This window comes from Bubalus kerabau, chromosome 7 (genome assembly GCF_029407905.1).
Source record: "Bubalus kerabau isolate K-KA32 ecotype Philippines breed swamp buffalo chromosome 7, PCC_UOA_SB_1v2, whole genome shotgun sequence".
Lineage (NCBI taxonomy): Eukaryota > Metazoa > Chordata > Mammalia > Artiodactyla > Bovidae > Bubalus > Bubalus kerabau.
Genome location: NC_073630.1, coordinates 14,646,806 through 14,661,850, shown reverse-complemented (window position 1 = coordinate 14,661,850; position 15,045 = coordinate 14,646,806).

The window sequence follows — 15,045 nt, the reverse complement described above, 5'->3', positions numbered from 1 at the left end:
CATAATGTAAGAGGTACACTTTGAAAGGCAAATTAATAGGAATCTTTAGATATTTTATATAGTATGCAAAAGATAGGAGAGAACTGTCCTTGGAAATCTTAGTATCCATTTTTGTATTGCATACATCAGAAATGGAGAATCATTATGTCTGCAAGTGGGACTTAAGGAGTGGTCTCAGTACTCTGCACCCTTGATTACTGTGATTCTTATAACCCCAGTGTAACAATCTCTCCTCACATAAGCATGTCTGTTCCAGGTTCAGGATGTAAAAACTTCAGTTAATACTGAATCTACTTTAGGAAAATTTTACATCCTTTCTATGTACTAGCTTATTGAAATAGAAAATAGGCTGTTTTTACCTAGTACATTTACTAACATAAAATTTTCTGCTGCTCAGTCCCAGATAACAGGAAGATGCCTGGTGAAAAAGATGGCACTTTCCCCTTTCTTTCCCCAAAGGCTTCACATTTCTTATCCAGATAATAGATTAAACAGCCTTTGTTCACACAGGACTTTTCTCTGTGCTTTGCTTAGCCTGCTATTTGAGTCTGGAGATCAAGTCAACTTTAACTCATTCTGTATCATTAGTTATCTAATACAGTCCCTGGAAGATAATAGATCTTTTTTTGAACTGAAAATGAATCGCAATACTATTAATTACTTCTGCTTCTTTATGATGAGGAACATATTTACTTAGATTCATGTAAACAGAAGTGGTTAAGTTTACCACTTAAATGGTCAAAATGACTTTCTTTAGAACCCTTTTCTGTATGTAAAAGTTAATTTCAAGGAGATCAGCAATACAGTTTCCCTAAGGGAGTGATAAAGAATCTTTTCAAATCATCTGCAAATACGTTGGTTTGCCTGCACTGCATTAATATGCAATAAAGCAATCCAGGTTTGATTCTAAAGTGATAAATCAAAGGCTAAGGTAGAGAAAGAATGAAAAAAAATCAGCATTTTCAAAATACAGTAAAAATACAATGAAAATGACATTTTAAATGTATGTATCAGCATATGTATGATGCATCAGTCGTGCCCAACATACACAGATAATACATATCATGGAATATAAATTTTTATTCTTTTCAAGTGATGTGATAAGTAAGAAGTATTTATTAATTTGCAGTACAAAAAACTGATATATGGATGACTATAAGGCTGGTAAAATCTAGATAAAGTATAAGAAAAATATGTTATAAAAATGTTTAAAGCATAAAATTTCAAATGGAAATACTTCATCAAACTGCTGTCAAATAAAAATACTATATTTTTTTAAATACTATATTTTGAATTTAGTTCTATTACACTAAATATACACATTCTATTTTTTTACATAATTTCCATGTACCTGGAATACAAATGATTGAATGCTGTGTAAAATTAAACACGTGTCTACTGAAAGAGAGGTTTATTTGTCTTTCCCCTGGAAATATCACCACATACCACTGATAGCATCATACACTCATCCTCAATTATACTTCTAAGCAAATCACTGTTTAGCATATATGATTGTCAGAAAAAATATGTTTATTTCAGCATCAGCCTTATTTCACTAGTAAAACCCAGAAGATAATTAACCTCAAGAATAGACAAATAACTTGATTAAAAAGATATCCTTACTAGATCTTCAATTCAGTAATCCCCAGAAATCTCAAGAAATCCCCATAAAACCCCCAGAAATCTCAACTCTTCATTCTTCTCTAAGATGTTGCATCTATAATAAGTAAATTCAGTATGTGTTCTTGAGTCAATAAATTGAAAAAGTGGCAGTTTTAAACTAGATTACCTTGAGTGTTTGAGTATCAGAAAGCTGAGTAATATATAACATTAAGATACCTTTCCTGTATTTTTCTAGAACTGTAATTCTATAAAAGAACAATTTCATTTCAAACTAAATCTCAATTACAATATAAAAGACAATATATTCTGTGTATTTAAGATTACTATTTCCACTTTCCTATTTCCTGTTTTTTTAATATATAAAGCTATAACTAAAGTCAATATAAGAATCTTATAAAAATAAATTTTAATAAATATATCTTTTTATGACTAGTAGAGTCATGTATTTAAGATCCTAAAAAAAGTAGAGATGTATTTAAGATCCTAAAATTGCCATAAATCTACAAATGCAAACACCTTATGGAAACTCTTTTGAAATGTGAAAAAGTGCCATGAGGAGAGTATCCTTTTACCCAATTCATTTCATTAGCATTGAGGCAATATATAGGGGCACAGGGTAGTTATCAAGTTAACAAATTATTTCCCAGAGCTCATATAGTCACTGTTTCTCTCTGTTACCATATAGGAGCGTTTTGGAAAAGCAGGGACAGTGGGCATGATACAATCTAGATTGAGCATATAATGGAGACTTGAAGTGCAAAGGCTGTGAATGCACAGAGCATCTCTATAAAATCTTAAAACATGAACAACCCTTTCTAACTCTTTAGATAAAAGTTAAGTAAAATGAAAACAAAATTTAAAAGAGTTTTCTACTTAAAATGTATGAAGACACATAATTTTGTAGGTAACATAAAAAATGAGAGCTAGTCATTATTTCTTTCCTAACACTAAACTTAAAAAAAATTTTTTTCCAGTATGTCTTTTACTTTGTTTCATTTTCAAATTACATTTCAGCTCTTTAAAACCTGAACATCAGAAATTGGGATTTTCAAAGACTATAAATTCATCTTAAGATGGATTAGCTATTAGATGCTTGACACTCATCAATCAATACTTACACTATACTAATTCAGTAACACTTTGTACAGTTGGCTAGGATTAAATCACATAAAAAGGTTTTATCAGCAACTTCTATATGGCCAAACAATCACAAAATTAATGAGAATTTTCTACAAGATTCCAATTCCAAAATATGTCTTATAGAAAATCTCCACAAAACAATTATACAATGTATGTGATATATAACTTACAGATGATTATCTTATTAGTAGATAAGTAAAATTAATAAAGAAAGCTTATGAAACCACAGAATATAGGTGATTATTAGTATCAAAATGCATTCAAAGGTATAACTATGTCAATTAAAATAATTACCTTTGATTATAGTTAAAATTGAAATTGAAATTATAATTCTTTATATGAAAAGTTATCCTGGATGGTTCATCATACACGTATAAGCTGCATAACATTCCTTAAAACCCTAGGCTCCATAGATGCTATCACAGCCATTCATTCACTCATTGATTTGTTTATTCATTCAACCAACATGTAAAAATAGTGTATGCATCAAGTGGGAAGTAATGATCAATGTGAGAATGTGATATTTAGGAAGACAGATAGGTGCTATCTGAGCTTCCCTGGTGGCTCAGATGGTCAAGAGTCTGCCTGCAATGCAGGAGATTCGGGTTCAATCCCTGGGTCAGGAAGATTCCCCCGGAGATGGGAATGGCAACCCACTCCAGTATTCTTGCCTGGAGAATTCCATGGACAGAGGAGCCTGGTGAGCTACAGTCCATGGGGTCACACAGAGTCAGACATGACTGAGTGACTAACACACACACACACACACACACACACACGAAGACAGAAGGAATAAAGATAAGTTAGAAAATTTGAAAATGTCTACGTTAGCCAGATCTTGAGGATAGAGTCAGATCTTAGGGGGTGAAAGACAGACAAAATAAAGCAAGGAATACTCTGGAAAGTTATATTTCATATTTTCCTTTCATTTGCTATGCTATGCTAAGTCATTTCAGTCATGTCCAACTCTGTGCGACCCCATAGACGGCAGCCCACCAGGCTCCCCCGTCCCTGGGATTCTCCAGGCAAGAACACTGGAGTGGGCTGCCATTTCCTTCTCCAATGCATGAAAATTAAAAGTGAAAGTGAAGTCACTCAGTCGTGTCCGACTCTTAGCGACCCCATGGATTGCAGCCTAACAGGCTCCTCCGTCCATGGGATTTTCCAAGCAAGAGTACTGGAGTGGGGTGCCATTGCCTTCTCCGTCCTTTCATTTAAGAGTAGCCAAAAACACAGGACAAATCTAAATAAGTAGAGTTGAAGATCTTAGCTCAAAATGCACTGCTTCTATGTCACTCACAGTGGCCTTAGCTTTGGAAACCACACTTTTTGATGGCACTGTAACAGGAAAATCATCATGAAATTTGAGGCAGAGTCCATTAGAACTTATTTGATTTCAACTAGGGAGGCGGGTTTTGAAGAGTTTGCAAGGGGTTTGAGCCACTGAAAATGAATGACATGATGAAGAGGAAGAATATGACTTCTATATGTTTGTGTTAGAGACTGAACTGTCAAGAGAACTCCAGCCTCCTGCTTCCTCTACCATCTTTCATCAATCTAGAAAAAGTAAAAACTAAATAAAATACTTGAACATGTAAAGCTCTGTAGTTATGCTTGTGCTATTCATCAGGCACATAGCTCTGTGGAAAGAAACTCCAGAAATTAGGCACCTTAAGCTGGGAAAAAGAGGAAACTTGCTTTCAAAGTCTGCTATGTGAGAATTCAGAGCAATCCAGATTCAGATTGTGCAGCCAGGGTTTTTCTCTTCACCACTACTCAGGAGATATTAGACCTCCAGCATCTATCAGGGAAATAGCACTAGATACCAGCTGGTAACAAGTGATAATGATAAGGGGGAAAAAAAAAAAAGTCATCATAATAGCACCAAAATATTATATTGCTCTTATTGCTCTTTATAATTATCATATATGCACATATTTACTTTAAATACAGCAAAGGAGTGAAAACATGAAAATTGTAAACTGGGAAGTAGTAATCCAGAATTAATAACTCCTATGGATTTTAACCTCTGGATAATAGTGGGTGAATTATTTACAATTTAAAGATTCTCTGATTAAATGCAGATTTTTTTCTTGGTAATCCTTAGATACAGGTGTATTAGTGTGGTGAAGGTTCCCAGATGCCTCACTTTAAATCAAATGGTTCATTTTTATTTAATAAGGCATTTCTCTAATTTAAGACTCTTATTACAGTTCTAGGCATTTGAAATAAGAAGATGTAAGAGCGAAAGATTACCCAATATTCCCTCATTTCTAAGTGAGTTATTACTAATGTTTCTTTAATAAAAAAATTTTACCAAAATAATTTACAATGATGTATTGTTCAATATTTTTTTGCTAAGACCCTTATCATATGCTTTCTGTGCAAAATGAATTATCTTAAATTTTGAATAAAATATTTTTTATTCACCATATGCATAAACCACACCTGGCTAAATGGTATTTTTGCCTGTGTTGCTTGATATTTAGCACTATAATCAACCATACTGCAGTGTTCACGGTTTCTGATGAGCCCTAAATGAGGCTCCATCAATCTGGCAGACTATTTCAAGAGTAGAACTAAAGATGAAAAATCTCACCTTGCTTCTAAAATAAAACTCTATCCTTCCAAATATATCATAACTAGATCATTTCAGTAAGAATAGTTGAATTTGGGCACTTATTTAGAGGCATCCCCTGCCTCTGCAGACATTAATCCTTAATAAATAATATGTCTCCTAAGACTATTTCCAGGTCAGAAATAAAAGTTGAAAATATAATAGACATATGGACATTTTAAAAGACTAGTATATAATATATAAATAATACTAATTATACTAATGCCTGTTTTCAAAAACTGTATGTGAAACTGATTATTCACACACTATTTTGTCATGTAATTTACATCACCTCTCCAATTTTATTTTTAAAGAATATTTTGAAAGTACTTTAAAAAGGTGATTGCTTATGATCCTACACCTTTTAACACATCACATTGAATCTTTTATTTCACAAAACATTTCAACAATCATGGATTCTGTCACTCCATCTTACTATTTGAGATGGCAAGTTTGTCCCCAGCATGCTTTTCCCATTTAAAAACAAAACATCCCAGTGCAGGACGACCCAGAGGGAGGGAATGGTGAGGGAGGAGGGAGGAGGGTTCAGGATGGGGAACACATGTATACCTGTGGCGGATTCATTTTGATATTTGGCAAAACTAATACAATTATGTAAAGTTTAAAAATAAAATAAAATTAAAAATAAATAAATTAATTAATTAATTAAATAAAATAAAAACAAAACATCACAAAAAGAAGTGTTATTTGCATAACAATTGTAACAAATATCTAATAGGTATTTCAGACTGCTTAAGCAGTCAACCTTTTATTCTTATAATCAAGATCTTGTTCTATTATCTATTTACAGGGATAGAATCAGAAATGCAGAAAGTGCTTCAATTGGCAACATGGGAGGCCTCTAAATTCTCCTATCCATGTCCATTCAGCCATGTTCAAATCTTTGTGATCCCATGAACTGTAATCTCTGCCAGGCTCCTCAGTCCATGGCAATTCTACAGGCAAGAATACTAGAGTGGGTTGCTATGCCCACCTCCAAGGGATATTCCAACCTAGGGTTTGAACCCAGGTCTCCTGCATTGCAGGTGGATTCTGTACTGTCTAAGCCACAGAGAAGCCCAAGAATATTGGAGTGGGTAGCCTACCCCTTCTTCAGGGGTACTTCCTGACCCAGGAATCGAACTATCGTCTCCTGCCTTGCAGGCAGATTCTTTACAAGCTGAGCTAACCAGGAAGCAAGCAGAATAACTCCCTCTGAAAGAAATCCAGAAGCTTGGCTGAGTGATATCCTGCATATCTGGCTATTGAGGGGAAAAACCCACATCAAAAGGGAGGAGGAGCGGCTGAGATACAATCTTACCATAAATCCAGCCCTGGCACAAGAAACAATTAAGAAGACACTCATGACTAATACCTTCTCCTCAAGCAGTGAAGGGCTTGGACCTAAGTTCTAGTACTCCAACTTTTAAGTCTTCCACCTGAGAGACAAAACCCCAGACACCTAACTCTCAAAGCCGACAGGGCTTGCATCCATTTATAATATTATAGTAAATACATAAACACACACACACACACACACACACACGTATATATAGCTCAGTTTCCATTCCAATCCCAAAGAAAGGCAATGCCAAAGAATGTTCAAACTACTGCACAAATGTACTCATTTCACACACTAGCAGATTAATGCTCAAACTCCAAGCCAGGCTTCAACAGTATGTGAACTTCCAGATGTTCAAGCTGAATTTAGAAAATGGAGATAAACCAGAGATCAAGTTGCCAACACTTGCTGGATCATCGAAAAAGCAAGAGTTACAGAAAAACATCTACTTCTGCTTTATTTACCATTCCAAAGCCCTTTACTGTGTGGATCACAATAAACTGTGGAAAATTCTTCAAGAGATGGGAATACCAGACCGCCTGACCTGCCTCCTGAGAAATCTATATGCAGGTCAAGAAGCAACAGTTAGAACTGCACATGAAACAATAGACTGGTTCCAAATCGGGAAAGGAGTACGTCAAGGCTGTATATTGTTACCCTGCTTATCTAACTTATATGCAGAGTACATCATGTGAAATGCCAGTCTGGATGAAGCACAAGCTGGAATCAAGATTGTCTCGGAGAAATATCAATAATCTCAGATATACAGATGATACCACCCTTTTGGCAGAAAGGGAAGAAGAACTTAAACAGCCTCTTGATGAATAGGAAAGAAAGGAGTGAAAAAGTTGGCTTAAAACTCAACATGCAGAAAACTAAGATCATGGCATCTGGTCCCATCACTGAATGGCAAACAGATGTGGAAACAATGGAAACAGTGACAGACTTAATTTTCTTGGGCTCCAAAATCACTGCAGTTGGTGACTGAAGCCATGAAATTAAAAGATGCTTGCTCCTTGGAAGAAAAGCTATGACCACCTAGACAGCGTATTAAAAAGGAGAGACATTACTTTGCTGACAAAGGTTCATCTAGTCAAAGCTATGGTTTTTCCAGTGGTCATGTATGGATGTGAGAGTTGGACTATAAAGAAAGCTGAGCACCGAAGAATAGATGCTTGTGAACCATGGTGTTGGAGAAGACTCTTGAGAGTCCCTTGGACAGCAAGGAGATCCAACCAGTTCATCCTAAAGGAAATCAGTCCTGAATATTCACTGGAAGGACTGATGCTGAAGCTGAATGAAGCTCCACTACTTTGGCCACCTGATGCAAAGAACTGACTCATTCGAAAAGACCCTGATGCTGGGAAAGATTGATGGTGGGAGGAGAAAGGGACGACAGAGAATGAGATGGTTGGATGGCTTCATCAACTAGATGGACATGAGTTTGAGCAAGCTCCAGGAGTTGGTGATAGAAAGGGAAGCCTGATGTGCTGCAGTCCGTGGGGTCACAAAGAGTTGGACAGGACTGAGCAACTCAACTGACTGAACTGAAAAAAAAAAAACAAACCTAGATCGTAACTCAAGGCTATCCTCTCGGTCTCAGTTGAACAGTCAGCTGATTAAAAAAAAAGTCTTGAAAGAGGTCAATTTGCATCTCTTAATAGCTGAAGCCTGAGGGTAGGGCTTCTGATCTTACATCCATCTGGGAAGCATTATACCTAAGAAAGCTGGTGAAGGGAATGGAATTCCAGCTGAATTATCTAAAATCCTAAAAGACAGTGCTGTTAAAGTGCTAAACTCAATATGCCAGCAAATTTGGAAAACTCAGAAGTGGCCACAAGACTGGAAAAGATCAGAATTCATTCCAATCTCAAAGAAAGGCAATGCCAAAGAATGTTCAAACTACTACACAATTGCACTCATTTCACTTGCTAGCAAGGTAATGCTGCAAATCCTTCAAGCTAGGCCTCAACAGTTTGTGCACCAAGAACTTCCAGATGTACAAACTGGATTTAGAAAAGGCAGAAGAACCAGAGATCAAATTGCCAACAGTAGCTGGATCATAGAAAAAGCAAGGGAATTCCAAAAAAAAAAAAAAAAATCTACTTCTGTTTCATTGACTATGATGAAGCCTTTCAGTGTGGATCACAAAAAAAATGGAAAATTCTTTAAGAGATGGGAATACCAGACAACTTACCTGTGTCCTGATAAACCTGTATGCAGGTCAAGGAGCAACAGAACTGGACAAGGAACATTGCACTGGTTTAAAATTGGAAAAGGAGTCCAACAAGGCTTTGTATTATCATTCTGCTTATTAAAGTTCTATGCAATGTACATCATGTGAAATGTCGCGCTAGAAGATTCACAAGCTGGAATCAAGTGTGCCAGGAGAAATATCAACAACCTCAGATATGCAAACGATACCACTCTAATCACAGAAAGTGAAGAGGAAACAAAGAGCCTCTTGACAGAGGTGAAAGAGGAGAGTGGAAGAGCTAGCTTAAAAACCAACATTCTAAAAACTAAGATCATGGCATGTGGTCCCATCATTTCATGGCAAACAGATGGGGGAAAAAGTGGTTAACAGTGACAGATTTTATTTTCTTGGGCTCTAAAATCATTGCAGATGGTGACTGCAGCCATGAAATTAAAAAAATGCTTGTTCCTTGGAGGGCTTCCCTGGTGCCTCAGCTGGTAAAGAATCTGCCTGCAATGCGGGAGACCTGGGTTAAATCCCTGGGTTGGAAAGCTCCCTTGGAGAATGGAATGGCCACCCACTCCAGTATTCTGGCTGGAGAATCCTATGGACTAGTCCATGGGGTCGTAAAGAGTCGGACACAACTGAGCATTCCTTGGAAGAAAAGATATGACAAACCTAGACAGTGTATTCAAAAGCAGAGACATGACTTGGCCAAAGAGTCTGTATGGTTTTTCCAGTAGTCATGCATAGAGGTGAGAGTTGGACTATAAAGAAGGCTGAATGCCAAAGAATTGATGCTTTTGAAATACTGTGCTGGAGAAGACTCTTGAGGGTCTCTTGGATAGCAAGGAGATCAAACCAGTCAATCCTAAAGGAAATGAACCCTGAATATTCATTGGAAGCACTAATGCTGAAGCTGAAGCATCAATACTCTGGTCACCTGATGCGAAAAGCCAACTCACTGGAGAAACTCTGATGCTGGGAATGATTTAGGGCAAGAGGAGAAGGGAGTAACAGAGGATGACATGGTTGGATGGCACTGCTGACTCAATGGACATTGGTTTGAGCAAACTCCAGGAGAGAGTGAAGGACAGGGAAGCCTGGCATGATGCAGTCCATGGTGTTGTAAAGAGTCAGACATGACTTAGTGACTGAACACAAGAGGTTTGCTACTCTCCAGAGACCAAGGAAGTTGGCAAGTGTTATCTTTGTAATCTCCGCCTGCTACACTCTAGGCCATTGGTAGCTCCCTGGAAAGAGCTTGGCCACTCACCTGGTACTTTGGCTTTTGCAGCTATTTTGCTTGAGGCACGTCTCCCCCTGTAAAAAGGTTACTTGCATGTCTTAAGAAATGGGGCCTGACAGTCAGGTTTCTAATTTAAGGTACTTATAAGAGCTGATTACAATCCTCTCCAAAGACTAGGAAGGCAGGCAGACATCATTTTCCTTCTCTTCCTCTGTCACCTAAAGGAAAACAAATTACTATCGCAAAAAAATACCTACACCCCCAGTGTTTACTGAAGCATTATGTACAATAGCCAAGGCATGGAAACAATCTAAGTATCCATCGCAGGATAAATGGATAAGGACAATGTGGAACATTATTCAGTCACTAAAAAAAGGAAATCTTGCCATCTGAGGCTGCACTGAGTTTGAGGGCATTCTGCTAAGTGAAATAAGTCAGACAAAGATAAAACATTGCATTATCTCACTTATAAGTGGAATTAAAAAAAAAATCAAACAACAGTATGGCAATTGGCAGTAGCTCAGTGGTAAAGGATCTGCCTGCAATGCAGAAGACACAGGAGAAACGGGTTCGATCCCTGGGTCAAGAAGATCCTCTGGAGAAGGAAATGGAACTCACTCCAGTATTGTTGCCTGGGAAATCCCATGGACAGAGGAGACTGATGGGCTATACTACATGGGGTTGCAAAGAGTCAGATATGACTGAGTGACTAAACAACAACAACAAAGAGGGAGTGAAGTGGGTGAGGGTGACCAAAAGGTACAAACCTCCAATTATAAGATACATAAGTTCTGGGGATGTAACGTACAGCAAGGTGACTATGGTGATCAATACCAAACTCCTCCTCAGGAGAAATTAAGTGTAACTATGTATGGGGATGAATGCTAACTAGACCTATTATGGTGAACATTTGTAATATATACAAATATCAAATCATTATGTTGTGTACCAGAAACTAATACACTATTATATGTTAATCATCAATAAAAATGATTAAAATAATTTTTAAAACCAATAGTGTATTTTATGTTTTATTTAAAGTTACTAAGTGAGTAGATCTTAAAAATTTTAATCACAAGAAAAATCTATGAGAGGTGATGGATGTTGACTGAATTCATTTTGTTAATCAGTTTACAATATATACATCTATCAAATCAAAGTATTATATACCTACAACCAATCCAGTGTTATATGTCAATTATATCTCAATGAAATAGGAGGGGAAAGTAATGAGAAATAAATACTTCACACTTCGACCTATGCTGTAAAGGAAATCAGCTACAAGTTCAGATAAAATTTTTGCTCAGTTTTATATGTTGCACTAATTTTCCCTATACATGGGTACTTTCAGAGCCTTCCAGTATCTCAGTGTATAATTTTACTGACAAATAGATAGCTTCTAGATTTGAAAGTGAAAACTAAAAGGAATATACACATTATCAAGAGGGGACCAAAATATCATGAAAGAAAAGGACCTAGGAAAACCATAATTTGCTTATCGTTTAGTGGCACACAGGAAGAGAATTCTGAAGATTATTTCATCATAATGGTGACTGAATGAGTAAGTGAGTTTTCACTATTGAAAAAAAAAAAGAAGGAAACAAGGGAATAAAGTAGGGGGCAACTTAAAGATCTTCATGGCTAAAGAAGTCTAAACAGACATATTAATAACCTAAAATATATTTCTATTAATTGTTAACTTTAGAAGTGAATTTTAAATAACTGAAATTGCAAATGTATTTTTCATAAGATATATTTAAATGACAAAATTTCAAAATCCAGCTGCCTTAAGCTTCATCAATACAGAAAATCAGATAATTATAATCACTCATTATTCATCCTTTGTGATAATAACGGGTGAAATTAGGATGTAGTATTTGTAACCGAAACTAGTCAGGAGGTTAGAGGAAGTTACTCCTTGAGAAAAGTATTATTATCTGGAATGTTCATGGTTTAAATTGTTTCCTGAAGATACTTAAAGTGAAACAGATTAAGCATGTGCATCGCCTTCATAGGAAGGCAAATCTAAGCACCTTAAAGAGCAGTTAAGAGGTAACAAGTCCAAGAGGTTTTTAATGGTATTATAACTAAGCAAGACTCTGTGGGGCCTTCCTGGGAAAGACCACTCCCCCCAACCAATGTGTCCCCCACCTGCTTTTTGTTTGTAAGAGAACTTTAACCTCCTAGGCCTTCCTCAATTCTAAACATTAAATTTAATTATAGAAATGAGAAAATGCAGAAGCAAAAGAAAACAATCAAACAAGAGAAAATAGTAGTTTATTCATAAAACAGAATCAAAGACATTCAGTTTCTCTTCAAGGGCTATAGATGGCACCCCACTCCAGTACTCTTGCCTGGAAAATCCCATGGACAGAGGAGCCTGGTAGGCTGCAGTCCATGGGGTCGCTAAGAGTCGGACTCGGCTGAGCGACTTCACTTTCACTTTTCACTTTCATGCATTGGAGAAGGAAATGGCAACCCACTCCAGTGTTCTTGCCTGGAGAATCCCAGGGACAGGGGAGCCTGGTGGGCTGCCATCTATGAGTCACACAGAGTCGGACACGACTGAAGTGACTTAGCAGCAAGGGCTATAGATAATATTTTGAGCCATATCCTTTGAGCCATAGTGAAGATACTTAAACTCCCACCATGTGGAAGATGTCAGCTGTATGCTGACCTCAAGCATGACAACCCCAGACTGGCTGGAGCAAGAAGGACTAGCTGACCAGAGATTTATGGCTCAGATAACATTCCAATCATACAAGAGACAAGATGGCTATTTGAAACTGCATGATGGAGGCAATCATCTTGGAAAATAGAAGTTTACCCCCCTCACACGCACAGCCCTTTCTTCTTTTCCTTATATTATCTCCTAGCAAAAACTGGGAAGTGGGGAATTAGTTCTTTGGTACAGGAATCCACTGTCTCCCCATAACTGTTGGCTTCCTCAGTAAAACTATATTTCCTTTTGCCCAACATGAGTCTCTCAGTATTGGATCCTTGAGCAAAAAGCAGTCAAACCTGAGTTCAGTAACACCATTACAAATGTTCCACCAAAAACATTTTGCTTTCATCCTGATCTATCCACTTAATCCTGAGTTGCTTTGGGAAGGTGGCAGTATCACAGAGTGGGGGTAATCACAGCTTAGGGATATGGCCTGACCTTAGATCCTGATTCACTGACTACAGTCTGGAATTATGAGCTCTTCAAGCAATTTCTGGACCAGTAGACTAAATATAAAAAATTTTAAAAATCAGCCTTTGAATTTTCTTACATGCAAAACTGTTTCAAAGGTTTATTAAAAAATAAAGGTTATAAAATTTTATTTTATTATTACACTTAAACTAAGTTACTGAAGGTTTCCTATTTGGATTCCTTAGTCCACTGTGTTGTGAGATTCAGAAGTAATGGCTGAAGGTCAGTCGTATGCTTCACTCTCTGTAAAGAGGATTTCAGGACTGACCCATGTAAAAAAGATTGACACTGAGAAACAGGCACAATGATTACTTCATTCTTCTTTCATACTGAATCTATGCATTTAGATATAATTGAAGGTTTTTTAAAAATTTTTATGACTGAGGTTTTACAATTAACAATTAAGTGGTTGATCTGACAATGATTGAAGCTTTCTTTGTGCCAAATACAGAGTCAGACTCCGGGAATACATACAGAGTCAGACTCCAGGAATACCATTGTAAATTAGACTGATATTGTTCCTTATCCTTAAAAGCTAGCATATGATAGATTCCTGGCAGGAGATAACACTTCCAACACAAAAGCAGCTTTGAAAATCTCTGGGTTCAACTGTATGAGCAGGCACGACTACTAATCTACCTGTCTGTACACTGAAAAAGTTGCTTAACACCTTGAAGACCAAGTGAGTACTGCTCTGTGAGCATGCAGGCAGAGAAATTAGGTAAAATTATAACCATAAGGACACACGTATAAGGACACAGTTTCATGAAAATGATCCAGCTTAGATTCCAAAGCTTTATGATTAGGGAGAATATTCTAGGATCTCCAGGATCCTAGAGAGTGAGGTAGTACATGCTAGCAACTATGGATTAATGTTTATGTGGAGAAATGAACAGGAAGAAATGGTCAGGCTTTCTATTACCATCAAGACTCAGAGGATCTATACTGAGTGTAGCTGCATTTCCCCTCCTTACAATGGTGCAGCTAATTTTTAATATCCCCATTTAACTGTTGAGATTTGTCCCACTATTTTTCATGGCAGAAAACAAAAGAGAACAGTCTGAACTCTGCCCTTTCACTTAGTCTGTAGGATGCTATGGACCAAATAAAATCAGCAATAATTATTAGGAGTAAGATTTATTATGAGTTTACACTATGCTAGGCATGGTGTTATTTACTTTACTGCATCTTTTTCCTTTAATGCTTAGTACTATGAAAAAGTACTGCTATGGATGTCATTTAATTTGTGTCAAGTAACCACAAAATGGGTCATGTCAGTAATCATCTTCTTCCATGTTTAGAAAGTCAAGATATCAAACCTGTGCATTATTTACTCAAATGTATGTGTGTGTGTGTGTGTGTGTGTGTGTATATATATATATATACACACATATATATAGATAATATTTTTGACAATTTTGAAATTAAAATTGTCATATTTTATAGCCTTCCTTCCAGTCTGTTCATATGCTGCTGCTAAGTCGCTTCAGTCGTGTCTGACTCTGTGCGACCCCTTAGACGGCAGCCCACCAGGCTCCTCTGTCCATGGGATTCTCCAGGCAAGAATACTGGAGTGGGGTGCCATTTCCTTCTCCAATGCATGAAAGTGAAAAGTGAAAGTGAAGTCGCTCAGTCGTGCCTGACTCTTAGCGACCCTATGGACTGCAGCCCACCAGGCTCC